The 14,023-nt window shown below is 41.2% G+C and overlaps 1 pseudogene; it reads right to left on the bottom strand.

Moving 5' to 3' along the window:
• LOC133386877 (calcium-activated chloride channel regulator 1-like) overlaps positions 1 to 14,023 on the bottom strand; it is a 39,812-nt pseudogene that overhangs the window by 8,691 nt on the left and 17,098 nt on the right.

The following is a 14,023-nucleotide window of genomic DNA, read 5'->3' as shown; positions in this document are numbered from 1 at the left end:
ACAAAAATCCCTCAAAGATTAATATCTATAGACCTAAAAGAAAATCAGTTTAAACTGCAATCCCAATGGCACTTCACACCACACAGAATTTCTAAAATATATCATTGGCAAATGTTGGAGATGTGATCATAAGAAGGCTGATTGCTCACAAGTTTTTGGCAATGCTCAAAAATACAAAAATTTGGGAATATGTATTAATATATATATATATATGAAATAACAGGATACAGATTACAATATGAGTCATGAGTTATTTTATTAAACTATCTGAAAGACAGTTATGGATACAGATCTAGAAATGATAGCAACCCTATTAACATTGGCAAAAATTGAAATTACAAAACACTGGAAGCAGTACCATCAGTTCTTGACTTGTTAATAGAATGTGAGTTACCATCAACTTGATGAAAGTAACATGCTATTCAAGAGAGAAAAATGGACAACTAAATAAACATATAGAAAATTGGGCAATTCTTATTTTTTGGAACCAAATGTATCAGGAGAATAAGTATCCTTACAAATTATTTTCTCTGCTTTGATTTATTCATTACATGTAGATATGCCCATACTTTTGGTAACATTCCTTTTTTAATTATTTTATTTTCTATACAAATAAGATTAATATGTTGTACCCCTAAATTATGTGGGTGTGCTAATCATGTGGCTCTTTCCCACCCAACCAGTACTACACATAACATCACAGCAGGCTGTATTTCATATGACTGCCTATAGTTACTATGGCAAAACAAAGGGCAGTATTTGACTAAATAATTGCATGAGCACAAGGGTTACCACTAGTGCTACAGGACTTACCCCCTATCCTCATCCCACACATCCTGAGCCATTTCCAAATCTGCTCTGGAAGATTAGGGGGAAACCCAAAACAGATTTATGGGGTGCACAGGGGAGGTGCAGGGGAGAATGTTCCACAGCGAAGGGAGAATTCCTTGTTCTTACATAATGTTTGCCTTAGCACTACATTGAATACAACCCATAGACAACTTCATTGTTGTTGGCAAATAATGGAAACAGAAGGGAATATAAAATGCCAAAAGTATAAGTTTGGCAAAAGAGGGATGCCAGAGTAATATTTTAAAGCCTTGTTCCCAATACATTCTTACCTTCTCAGTATGAACCAATTCATACACTGGACCACTTCCCCATTCTGCTTTCCCCCCTTAGCTCTTGTGTGGATATAAATACCTAAAACTATGTGGGCCAGCAAATCACATGACTCTTTTCTGCTGACCCACCACTACACATAACACATCACCAGGTTGTATTACATATGATTGCCTAGAGCTGCTATGGCAAAAGAAAGGCAACTTGATCTTGACTCTGGGCTGGCAAATAATGGAAACAGAAGGGAAGGTAAAATGCCAGAAGTGTAAGTTAGGCAAAAGACAGATGCCAGAGTAATATTTTGAAGACTTGTAAGAATTGGGGAGTTGTTTTATTGGTTCAATAACTCATTAAGTTAACCCAATGAGGTGGGAAGCACATAGATAATTAGAATATTGTTGTGGAGAAGAATCTGAGTACATATGTATGTCAGTGTGTCAGAGATATGTCCACATTACATCAAGGGAATAATGGGGAGGTGATGGCAGGAAGAGGCTTGAGACCCTCAATGTTACTGAGAAAGCTAGAACTAACATATCCCCAGTAATGATATTTCATAATGAATCCTTACCATTTTCTACATAACCTGGTACATGGAAAACTTGACTTTGTCTACAGACTCGTTGGACAGTCTTGTCTTTCCCTTGGACCTGCATTTTGATGTTATGCCTACCATTTCCTTTGAATGTTGTGAAATATCTTGAATAGATTCCGTCATTCTTGACAATATCAGCATCTGAACACACAGATATTAAAACTTAACACCCAAAGCAAACTAATCACAGCTGGTTATTAAGAACTCCTATGTAACCTATATAGGAGTTTTTGTTTCACAGTATCTGCTCCTGTTTTCATGGAAACAGATGAATATCTGACTATAAAAGCAGTAATATGGAATCGTAAGGAACTGGTGTGTTAATATTTGTACCACACAGGCCTAGACAACTTGTTATTCACCCAAATAAACACAACACACTAGTATATATGATGGCCTGCCACATGCTTGACAAGCTACATTTTGTGCAGTCCCGAGAAGTTATCAAAACCAGGAGATTTTATCAAGCTCCTGGTGAGAGCCATTAATATTCCTAAAAGACTGCCTTTCCCCATATGAACCTGCCTAGACTCCAAGATCATCATCTGAGGCCTTTCTATGTGTGCCATCTGAGGGAGATCCGAAGGCTGGAGATGAGAGAATGGGCTTTGTCTGTAGTAGCCCCCATTTATGGAATGCTCTTTCCAGGGAAGCCCACCTGACACCAACCTGCCGCTGTTTCAGTGCCAAACAAAGATGTTTTTGTTTTCCTAAGCACTTGGGTGGCACCAATGATAGGTTATTGTACTGTTAAATTTGTTTTTAACATTGTTTATATGGTTTTATCATTTTTTTTTTAACTTCAGAAATAAATCGCTTTGAGACTTTTTTTAGTGGGAAGCAATGTATAAATTTACTAAACCTATCTTGTGATTAGTAGGTCACCACACTGTCCAATGTTTCGCATACACTCTATGCCTGGCTTGATGGAGTTAGTATGTGGCCTGATAGCTGGTATAGCACAGTGGGGAGGAGAGCCTGACTGGGAGCCCAGAGTCTGTGAGTTCAAATCCCCGCTCGTGTCTCCTGGGAGTCAAGGGCCAGCTAAAGTTCACCCCCACAGTGAGTGGCTCAGGGGTTATGTGCCCTGCCACCTGGGCAGCCGTGGGCAAGCTGCATAGTCCCAAGGAGCCCAGTTGCCCCCCAACTGGCAGTTGCGGACAAGGAAGGGGCTGGCTTGTGCAGCTGTGGCAAGCTGAGCAGGCCCTAGCCAGCTGGGGAGGACCAGCATCAGAGACAGGCAATGGTAAAAACCCCTCTGAATACCGCTTACCATGAAAACCTATTCATAGGGTAGCCATAAGTCAGGATCGACTTGAAGGCAGTCCATACAATGGCTTCAGTTTACAAACGCAGATAAGGCAAGCCATGTGCTGCAAGGCAACATAAATACTTATGTGTGTCTACTGTCTTTTTAAGGAATTGTAGGTGATAGTCAATGGTCCTACTCAGTGAAGACCCAGTGTAGTTAATGGAGATGACTACTTAGGTTCATTAATTTTGGTGTGTCTACTCTGAATATCTCCCTATTAATTTATAACATACAGAAGACACCAATCCCTTTTTACTGATATTTTAGTGAAGGGCAAGCAGGTTAATAAATATAAATAAGTAAACAATTTTTTTTAAAAATTAGGTGGTTTTAAAAATACCTTTGCTAGGAGAGCCACTATGTCAGATCAAATAATACTAGGCTAGATGAGTTAATATTCTGATTCAGTGTGTGTCAGTTTTATATGGTAAATTACTTTTGAAAAAATTCTAAAATGCATTCTACCATAAATACTTCAAAATAAACTTACCTGAACCATTGTCATAAAGCTCTAGCTCTACAGGTGTTCCAGTCTGTGGTTCAACTGTGGCTGTGACTTTTGCACCAACAACAGGCAAGAATCCTTGGTTGACTTCTGCATAAATAACCATTGGATTGGGATAGCTATTGGTATCCCTATTCATATAGAGCTCCACAGTCACTGGAGGCACAGATGTAGATGCTGCTCGACTGGTGACCATTAACAATAGGACTTGAGCTGCTGAACGTGTATTCTTAATTGAATAAATCCAATCTCCTGCCTGCAAATCAAGTGTTGAAATACAGAAGAATATTTAATATTCAAAATCTACAACATGTTTATAAATCCAGTTCTGTTTCCTTTGGTTATTGATATGCTTTGATAAAGATGGGGTGTCTTTTTATAAAACATATATCAAGCACAGTGGGTACTGTCAGCAGCATCGTGCTAGGCATATGATGAACGAGGAAATGAGAACAAAGTGGTACCTTAAAGATAAACAGATAAGCTTTTGTGGGCTATTCTGGCAACACTATTACAGGACCTAATATTATCATCCACAACATTAGAGGCTCATTCACCTGCTGCTCTTCCAACGTGATATATGCCATTATCTGCTAACAGAGCCCTTCTGAATTTTACATAGAACAGTCTCTACGCAAAATAATAAATGGACACAAATCTGACATCAGAAATGGCAATATTAAAAAAACCATTTTAACCTAGCAGAATATTCTATGACTAACCTACTGGGACTTCTAAGGGAGACTGTAAAATGAAGCTACTGAATTATCGTGCATCAAGAAATTCAGTGCTACCACTTGTAGACTATATTGACACATTGGATTTTGTTCACACTACATGTGTCAATAGGCTTACCAATGCCAGCATATCTGTGTTACCAACACAACTGTTTGCTGTGAATGGCCATAATTAATTACTTAAGGAAATTATTGAAAATTTGTTGCTCAGATGAATTGGACAGAGCTATATCATGGGTGGAACAGGAAAGAAGTGTAACTTCCCCAATAGTGTAGAACATCAATTGGAATTCTGCTCGTAGTAATGACTAGGGGTGATAGAAGCCCATTGTTCACTTGACACAGGAAAGAAAGACAATAAATAAGGTCCCTATGATGCCTAAGCATAGAGGATGCTGCCCCCTGCATTTCTGCAAGATTCGCTATTCCAGCCTTCCTCCCTTCAGTTAGAACACTCCTACACAGGGGCTCCAGCAAGTATGAATAATTCTGACTCTCAAGCACTCTAAAAGTAAACCTTCTGGAGTACAAGGGGGCCTTGAAGTTTGAGTCAGAAAAAATGCACCTTACCTGTATTTTGGCAAATGGCAAATGCTGTTTTAGATATCTCCTTTGGGCATGAGCAGGCAGGTTTTCTCAATTCCCAAATGAGCGTTAGGATCAGGGATCCAAGACAGACGCTTGTGCAACTCCCAGGTGAGGTTGAACTTCAGGGAAGCTGGCCCAGATTTGGGTGCCAGTTTTGAATGGACCCTAACACACTTCATGAACACTTTTAAGGCTTTGGACTCTGCTGGCAGAGCCCAGTCATCATATTCTAGGGGTGGGAGAAATGCTGATTTGGAATACTGAAGGTTATTAAGGCAATTGCAGAAGGCTACGTAAAGGACTTCAGGAAGTCAATGGATCTTTTCTACTTGCATAATCTGTCAAACTACTTTAGCTGTATTGTGTGACACAAACCTTTGCTAGCACAGCTGCAGTTCTGAAAAAACTGCACACAACAGCAGTTTCCCTCTTTTCTAGAAGGCACAGTAGTAAATGCATAGAGAGCTGAGATTTTACCTCTGCAGTTCCCCTAATCTTGAGTCGCCCTGTTTGGATGTTGGTATTATCAATTCCAAAGTTTCTTTCATTGTACTTTCTTCCTTTGGGATCTGTCAGAAGAATTTCTGGTGGATCTGTGCTCCACGTAACTATGAAGAAAGTGTCACTTCCCACACTTTTATCAATGGATACAATACCATCCAGCGACTTGGTGGAATCGATGGTTTGTCCTTTACTTTCAAGCTGGGGGGGGGGGAGAGAAATAATGCATCTGAAAAGTTTGTAAATTGAATACATATTGCTTGTTTCATTTCATAAAGTGTAAAGAAGTGTCAGTCAGTATGTTTAGAAGGTACATTCACAGTGGATATTTCTGGACAAAAAGTACATAATACTCCGACATTAATAAAAATGCTGGTACAGCCATGATGAGATTTTCCGTGTGCCATACAGATCATGTTTTATGCAATGGTGATAAAATTGGTATCCTACAATAATTGTTAAAGACATGGAGGAAGATAGATGAGCAGCTATATCTACATATGTAGGAACAATTGCATCTCCAGCTCAAGACCCCTGCCCATAAACTTAGGCCACTTCATGCAGATACCATAATTGATTTTTCTGCACCAAATATATCTATAGTGACTGTTTATGGATTTTTATTGGTTGTTAGCCACCTTCAAAATTTTAAATTGAAAGATGGCAATACAATACCCAGGGACCAAGGAATCTCCAAAAAAGACAAATTTGTCCACAGCTGGCACACTTTCATGGTGTATGTTAATTAAAAAGAACATGGACAGGACTCACCACCCCACTATGCCCAGATTTGGAATGCATGGCAACACTTAATTTTTTGTTATATATAACTTCGGGACGCTATGTAAATTCATGTACTTACGTTCTTCTAGTCCTTGTAACTTTTTATGTCACCAAATATTATACTGTGTCTGGCTAAAAATCTGCTTTAGATATTCCCCAGTTTTGCCATTGCCAAAGGGGGTGGTAGTGGGAATCATTTATTGATTTAGCTTATGTTGTTTCTTCTTCCACTCCACTTTCCTGAGTGATTCTGTAAAGATTTTGTCGGGTACTGAGAGGAAACACTTTGGCAATTATTACATATGTTTGTGCCTGTATAGCAGAACATTAAATAAAATTATTTATTTTTAAAAAAGGATTGCAGCCAAAAAAGAAAAACAATAGTCCAGTGACAAAGACATGCAGCCTGGCGGCTTATTTTGATGGCATGTTTGAAAATAGGGTAAAAAGCTAGAACAGTCTCTCATGAGATGCAATCAGTGATCACAAACAAGAGATTGAAACGAAAAGGCACAAATCTATTTCCACAGGCAAAGAGAAGTATAAATGTGCAGTCAATACAATGTGAGACTTTTTGGGGAACACTAGATGAGTTAACTGAGATCCCTGATATATCTCCTGTCTCTAGCGAAAAATAGCCAATAAAGTACAATCTAGATTAGGATGACGGTTCTGGGTTGTGATTTTTGTTAACCCTTTCCCCCATGACATTTTCCTGATGAAACCCAGGGTACAGTCTGTATGGTTACACATTCAATTCAACTAGACCAGTAAATGTTGAAATGTTGTTTAAGCTCTGTCAAAATCTGCCTCTGCAGTTTGCTTTTTTCTGGGAATTTTGCCTGGGTCTTTTCCTATTTGCTACAATAGAACAAAATATGTACTGTAGAATTGCTTTCACACTGTGTATAGTGCCTAATAATAATAATCTGCTGAATGCATCTGAATCTTTATGATAAACTGCTGCTTGAATTTAAATCTTTGCAATCCAAACCTGAATAGATTTTTGACTGAAATCTCCACTTTCTGAAGAAATTCCACTGAAAGCATCTATGAGGCCATTGGAATTCAAACGATCAGTGGCAGAAAATTTCAAACCTCCTGAAATGTGATTGAAAGAATTATTAGAATAATTTGTTAAATAGAATAAAATGTAATACCTTTTTACTGTGTCTTCTAGAAGCACATCCATTCATCTGTAAAGTCATCTTAAATTAAATGATTCCCCCAATTTAACATCCTTACTAACATCACCCCTCTAATTCAATTTCCTCCAAATTCACCCCTCAACAAATATGCATATGACGTGGCTCTGTGGTTTAAATAAATGTGCTGTGTGTGAGTAAAAGAAAGTGTGCCAAGTTTTGTTATTTATTACTGCATTACTGAATATTTATTTTGATTATAAATCACCATGGGAACACTATTTAATGCACAATCCTATATTCAAGATTCATTGTCTGAAGGAACTTGAATTATACTGTTGTGGGCTACCCCAAACTCCAAGCAGTGTGAGACTTCCAGGGGTTGCAGTGCTTACCCAGGGTTTGGTTTCCTTGAAAAGTCAGCAGAGACTGTGGTGTCTTCCAGGATATATGGTTTTATTTATTTATTATTACATTTATACTCGGTCTTTCTTTTCATGATAGAAACCCAAGGCGGCTTACATATGGTTCCCAGGTGGTCTCCCATCCAGGCACTGACCAGTCCTGATCCCTGCTTAGCTTCAGCAGGGTGCTGGACTCATGTGCCTTTAGACCATATTCTGAGCATAAGATGGAGGGGTTTTCAGCATTAACAGTCCATCAGTCCATAATTATAAGCTAGAAGTGGCCTCACAGATACCATCCAAACTCACCCCCACAATCCTATAACAATATCACCACCGCTGGACAGACGTCAGTGCAACACTATACCAGCACACCTCCACTACTGGCATAACTTTAAGAGCATAGCAGCCAAAAGGAGTGGATTGGTGCGATCTGGCAGGGCAAGGAAGGCGCAGACTTACACCAAATCCATATCCCTTCAGAACCCAAGCATACTGCCACCAATAGTGTAATTTTGCATTCACTACAGAACAGGCATAAGGAAAATTTCATCACTGAGCTCAACAGAAAGGGGAAAACTCTAAATTTATTTATTTATTGTACTTGTAACCCAACTTTTCCTCCATTTTCCCTATCCTATTTATCCTCACAACAATCCTGTGAGGCAGGTCAGAGTGAATGACAGAGACTAGCCCAAGGTCACCCAGTGAACTTTGTAGCTGAATGAGCGACTGAACCTTGGTCTCCCCAGTTCTAGTATGACACTCTAATCCAGTTGTGGGAAACCTTCTGGTCCTCCAGACATTGCTGAACTACAATTCCCACCATTCCTAGCCTTTGCTGGGGATGAGAGCTGCAGTTCAGCAACATCTGCAAGGCCAAAGGTTACACACACAAACACGCACAAAAATGGCAAACAGTGGTCAGAATGCAGGGTTATAGAATGGTAAGTGCAGTAATTTAAAAGCAAGGCAGAACACAGACTACTCAAACCCCTGTTGTCTGAACCATAACCTTGATCATTAATGCAGATGTAGAGGCAGAGACAGGATGAAGTTTGGGGGGGGCAGGCTTCTCAGTAACAGTATCTAGTTTGTCCCTCAATTTGCATCCTTGGGCAATCACTTGTCTTCATCTAGGCTAGGGATGGGAAAATCTGTCATTTTTGGTTCTCTCAGTTTCTTATTTTTCCAATCTTAAATTAAGTTCTCCACATTTCTGCAGCAGTTTGAAGGGTTTTCTTTAAAAAACAAAATCCTGTTGAAAATTCTCCATTGTTTTAGTGTGAATTTCTCTTGTCTCCTACACCTTTCTGTAGGCAATTTTGACTAAGGTACACATTTTTGCAAGCAATTTCTCAACATTGCTTGCAAAACATGCAGTGTCAATATACAATGCATATTTGTATGCTATTTTCATTCATATATTCATTTTTATGCACACTTCCTAATATAAGCATTTTTGTAAACATTGTTTGCTGGCAAATTGCGTTGCAATATTTGAAGAAGTGCAAATTGTGAAGGATGGCTGTGTTTCAGTTTTCGTATTGTTTCAGAAAGTGTGAATTTGACAGATTCAGCTTGAAATGCAAACCGGATTGAATTTCTCACCCATCCCTAATCGAGGCCCACATTCTGTTTCCAACAGTGGACAACCCAATGCCTGTTGGAAACTTACAAGCAGAAAATGAGGTCAGAAGGGTTTCCCTGTTACTCAGAAGTGTACTGCTTTTGAATATGGAGATCTCATTTAGTTATCATGGTTGAAATAAGAGTTTCCATTGGTGGACCAAGTAGTAATATTGTGTGGATAAGAGGAGCTTCGCAGGGTAGCTGGGCCTTGTAGTAAAGTCACTTTTTGGGGAGACACCAGCTGCTACTGGGTAGCATAGAAGAGTCTGGTAAGATTTTGACATACCTGTCATGTCAGCCAACATTTCTAGTTCTTTTGCAGCCCTTGGCCCCAAAGCAATGGTGTGACTTATAGACCCACTGCTTTGAACTTCATTAAAGCAAGAACTTACACCCCCATCTTCTCCATCTGTCAAGAGCACAATTTCACAGCCTTTGGTACTTTTAAACTTTTGGATAAACACCTGTGTGAAAAAGAACTTTTAAAATTGTAGCAGCAATATTAGAATAAGTTTTTCACATAATGAAAAAGCCACGGGATACTGTTTGGGCTTATAATTCAACAACACAATAAGGACACGTGTTACCTCACCCCACTAAAAAATGAGCACCACAGCTTACAAGTCCTAGGTAAATAAAAAAATCTTAGCCTGACATCTAAAAACTGACAATCATGGCTCCAGGCACATTTTCATGGTAAGTGCAAATGGGGGGCCACCACTTAAAAGGCCTGTTGCTGTGTGGCTACCTTTTGTACCTCCCTCAGGAGAGGAACACGGAGCAGAGCCTCTCATGGAGACCACAGGATATGCACTAGTTTATGTGAAGAGAGAAGGACCTTTAGGTATTGGGGTCCTGAGCTGCCTAAGGCTTTATAGATCAAAACTATTGCTTTGAATTGAGCCTGGAAACTAAACAGTAGCCAGTGCAGTCAGGCCAGAATCAGTGTAATATGCTCAGACCTTTTGGTCTCATTCAGTAATTTGAATGCTGAATTCTGCACTGGGTCTCATTTCCAAATGGTCTTCAAAGGCAGCTCCACATATAACGCATTGCAGTAATCTAACCTAGAGGTTACCAGAGCACAGACAACTGAAGCTAGGTTAACCCTGTCCAGATAAGGTTGCAGCTGGGCCAAGATCTGAAGCTGATGGAAGGCACTCCACGCCACCAAAGCCATTCGTGCCTCCAGTGATGGAAGTGGATCCAGAAGTACCCCCAAGCTACACACCTGCTCCTTTAGGAGAGGGCAACCCCTTCCAGAACAGATTAAACCCCACCCATCTGGTCGTGGGAACTGCCAGCAAACAGTGCCTCAGTCTTATCTGTTTGAGCTTCAGTTTATTGGCTCTAATCCAGTCCATTACCGAAGCCAGACACCAGTCCAGCACATCCACTGCCAAACCTGCAGACATACAGGAGAAATAGAGCTGCACGTCATCAGCATATTGATGACTTCAAATCTGTGTATGACCAAACTCAGTGGTTCCATTTAGATGTTAAATGGCATGGGGGATAAAATCTCTGTCGAACCCCATAATGAAGGCACAAAAGGGCCAAGCAGCATCCTCCAAGCACCTCTGGAGATGGCCATCCAAATAGGACTGGAACCACTGCAGTGCAATTCCATCTGGGTCCTATTCAGGCAGCCTCTTTAGGAAGATATCATGGACCATGGTTGATGGTATCAAAAGCCACTAAGAGATCAAAGAGAATCAGCAGGGTCACATTCCCTTGTTTCTCTTCAGCCCACAGGGATCACCATATAGGGCGACCAAGGCAGTTTCTGTGCCAAAATCAAGGTTAAACCCCAATTGAAATGGGTATAGAAAATTGGTCTCAACCAAGAGAGCTGATTGGCAACCACCCACTCAAGAACTTTGCCCAGGAAGAGGACATTTGCAACCAGACATTAGTTATTTAAATTTTCTGAATCCAGAGAGGATTTCTTAAGGAGTGGCCTTACCACTGCTGCTCTTAGGCAAGCCGGACCACTTCCTCTCATAGAGAGGCATCAGTCACCTCCCTGTCCCAGCCGGCCATACTCTCCTTTCTAGTTTTTATCAGCCATGAGGGGCAAGGATCCAGAGCACACAGGGTCGCTTACACTGATCTAAGTGGTTTGTCAGCATCCTCAAGCTATACCAACTGAAATTCATCCAAGAATACAAGGTGAGATATAAATCAAATAATAAATAAATAAACAAAGGCCCTGGCAAATGCATCCAATTTTATCCTCAAAATGCCTTCTGAACAAGTAACAATGGGTCACCACTGGTTCTACCACCTCCCCTGGGCCAGATTGTAAGAGGCACCATACTAGCCAAAAACAGCAGAGTGAGGATTCAATAGAAACAGCAAAGTACTTCTTCACTGACTTAATAATGGGCACTCACTAGAGTTCATCTGCATTCATCGGGAGTTTTTGTCCACTTGCATTCAAGCTATCGCCCACCCTGTTTCATTGCCCTAAACTCTGGTAGTATGCCAGAGCCAAGTGGGCTCTATCAAGCACTCAAGGGAGATCTTGTCAAGAGGCCAGGTCATCTCTGTATCCCAAAGGTCAACCAGGCCTTTGACAGGAGTAGTGGTCACTGGAAAATCCCCCAGAACTGCCTGGAAACCAATTGGATCCATCAGCTTACAAGAGCCGGCCATTCATCTATGCAGAGGGGAAATGCCACCTAAAGCCTAAATCTCAACAGAAGTTGATCTATGACAAGGGACTGATGATAATATAGACCACTCTCAGATCATGCTCTTCTTGCCCAGTCAAGAAAATCAGATCCAGGGTTTGGCTGCCATATGCGTCGGGTTGATGACATGTTGGGACAGCCCCATGGTTGCCCTATGATGCCCCAGATTTAGTGGTCTTGGCATGGATGTTGAAGTCCCTCAAAACCAACAATCAGGAAGTCCTCAATACTACCTCAGGGACCACCTCTGTCAGTTCAGGCAGGGAGACTGCTGGGCAGCGAAATGGGCGATAAATGCAGAATCCCTAATCTGTCCCAACATCAGGTACAGACACTCTAGATCCCCATCCAAGCAGACAGGAAGCCTGGAGAGAGAGATGGAATTCCTATAGACTACAGCGCGCACACACACACACCAATGCTGCACCAATTCTCCACCCACCCAGGTCTCAGTAATTCAAACCAAGTTGGCTTCCTCATCAACCATTAAATTGTGGACGAGAGACATCTTAAAGCCAACCTGGCATTCAATAGCAGTAACTGCAGATTCGAGGGCTGGCTAATCTCACAACCCAATTTCTTCCCCTGCCTGTGCTGGGTCCCCTTCACTGGGCTTGACCCTCCTCTCTCACCACACCTCCCCTTACTGAAGACACTGCAACTGCCCCCCTCAGCACTCCCAACTGATTTCATCCCAGGCACATAGCAAAAAATGGAGGAGCAACAGTTGCCTTCCCTTGCTCCACAGTGTCTTTGCAAGGATGGGGAGAAAAGCAGACATTCTTGGACCCACCCATATGACCTTCTTGTCTGCCAAGCCACTCCAGCCAATCTAATGGGCACCAGCCACCGATAGGAGGGGATCCTGCTCCCCACCTCTTTTCCTGTCTCTACTGCAGGGCAGAGGAAGGGAGAAGAGGCTGTTATTAACTGTATGATCCCACCTCCTTACCAGCAACAGCTCCTTTTCCTTCAAAATAAAAGTGACAGTGTTAAGGACGTTTTTAAAACATGCTCACCGTAACATGTAGTTAGACCTTAAAAGGGGGGGGATCCAAAAATATGGCAGGGCACTGTGGTGGGCACAAAGGTAGTCTGGCTTCCGCTGCCACATTTTTCAAGAGTTCTATGAACTTTCCTCCATTCAAATTACGCATTTGGGAAGTACTCAGCCACTGAAAAAAATTATCTTGTATCAAGAGTCCTGTGCAAGAAGCAGATGCTTTAATTCTAAGTTGAGGAGTAGTTAATGTGACCACTGTTCCCATTTCAGATGACACTGCTACGTGAAATTCAAATTCTCAACCACAAAAGATTGCTGTTTGGGTGATGGGAGAATGTGGCAAGAAAGGCAACAGTTTGGGGTCAGATATTTGGGTCACCATAAACAGAATGAATAATATTAGTTGTGCATTAACTGTAGGATGGCCAAATACACAAGGGGACAGGACTCCTGTGACTTTAATAGCTATTGCTGCTTGTTCATTCCTTTATTTCGGGTACAGGAAACCTTTGACCTTCCAGATGTTGTTGAACTATAACTCCTATCAACTCCAGCAAGCATAGTCAATGGCCAGGGATAATAGGAGTTGTATTTCAGCAACATCCAGAGGGTCAGAGGTTCCCCACACCTGCCTCATACAAAAAAGTCCCAAAGTGACTTACAATCCGAGCTTGGAAAAGTTACTTTTTTGAACTTCAGCTCCCATCAGCCCCAGCCAGCATGGCCACTGGATTGGGCTGATGGGAGTTGTAGTTCAAAAAAGTAACTTTTCCAAGCTCTGCTTACAACGAAGGATGGATGCAATTCAAATGCAAAGTTACATAAAAAAATAAAAACAGAATAAACAGCAAAAGCACTAAGTGATCATACACTACTGTTGAAATAATAACCCCCAATCCCTAACAGCACAACTAAAGAAATGCCCTCCAAAAAACAACAGAAGATGTCACAAAGGAAATGCCTGGGGGAAGAGATGAACTTCTTCACCTGGAGGGTGTGT

The sequence above is a fragment of the Rhineura floridana genome, chromosome 6 (assembly GCF_030035675.1).
Source record: "Rhineura floridana isolate rRhiFlo1 chromosome 6, rRhiFlo1.hap2, whole genome shotgun sequence".
NCBI lineage: Eukaryota > Metazoa > Chordata > Lepidosauria > Squamata > Rhineuridae > Rhineura > Rhineura floridana.
This window is presented reverse-complemented; position numbering and strand designations above follow the sequence as displayed.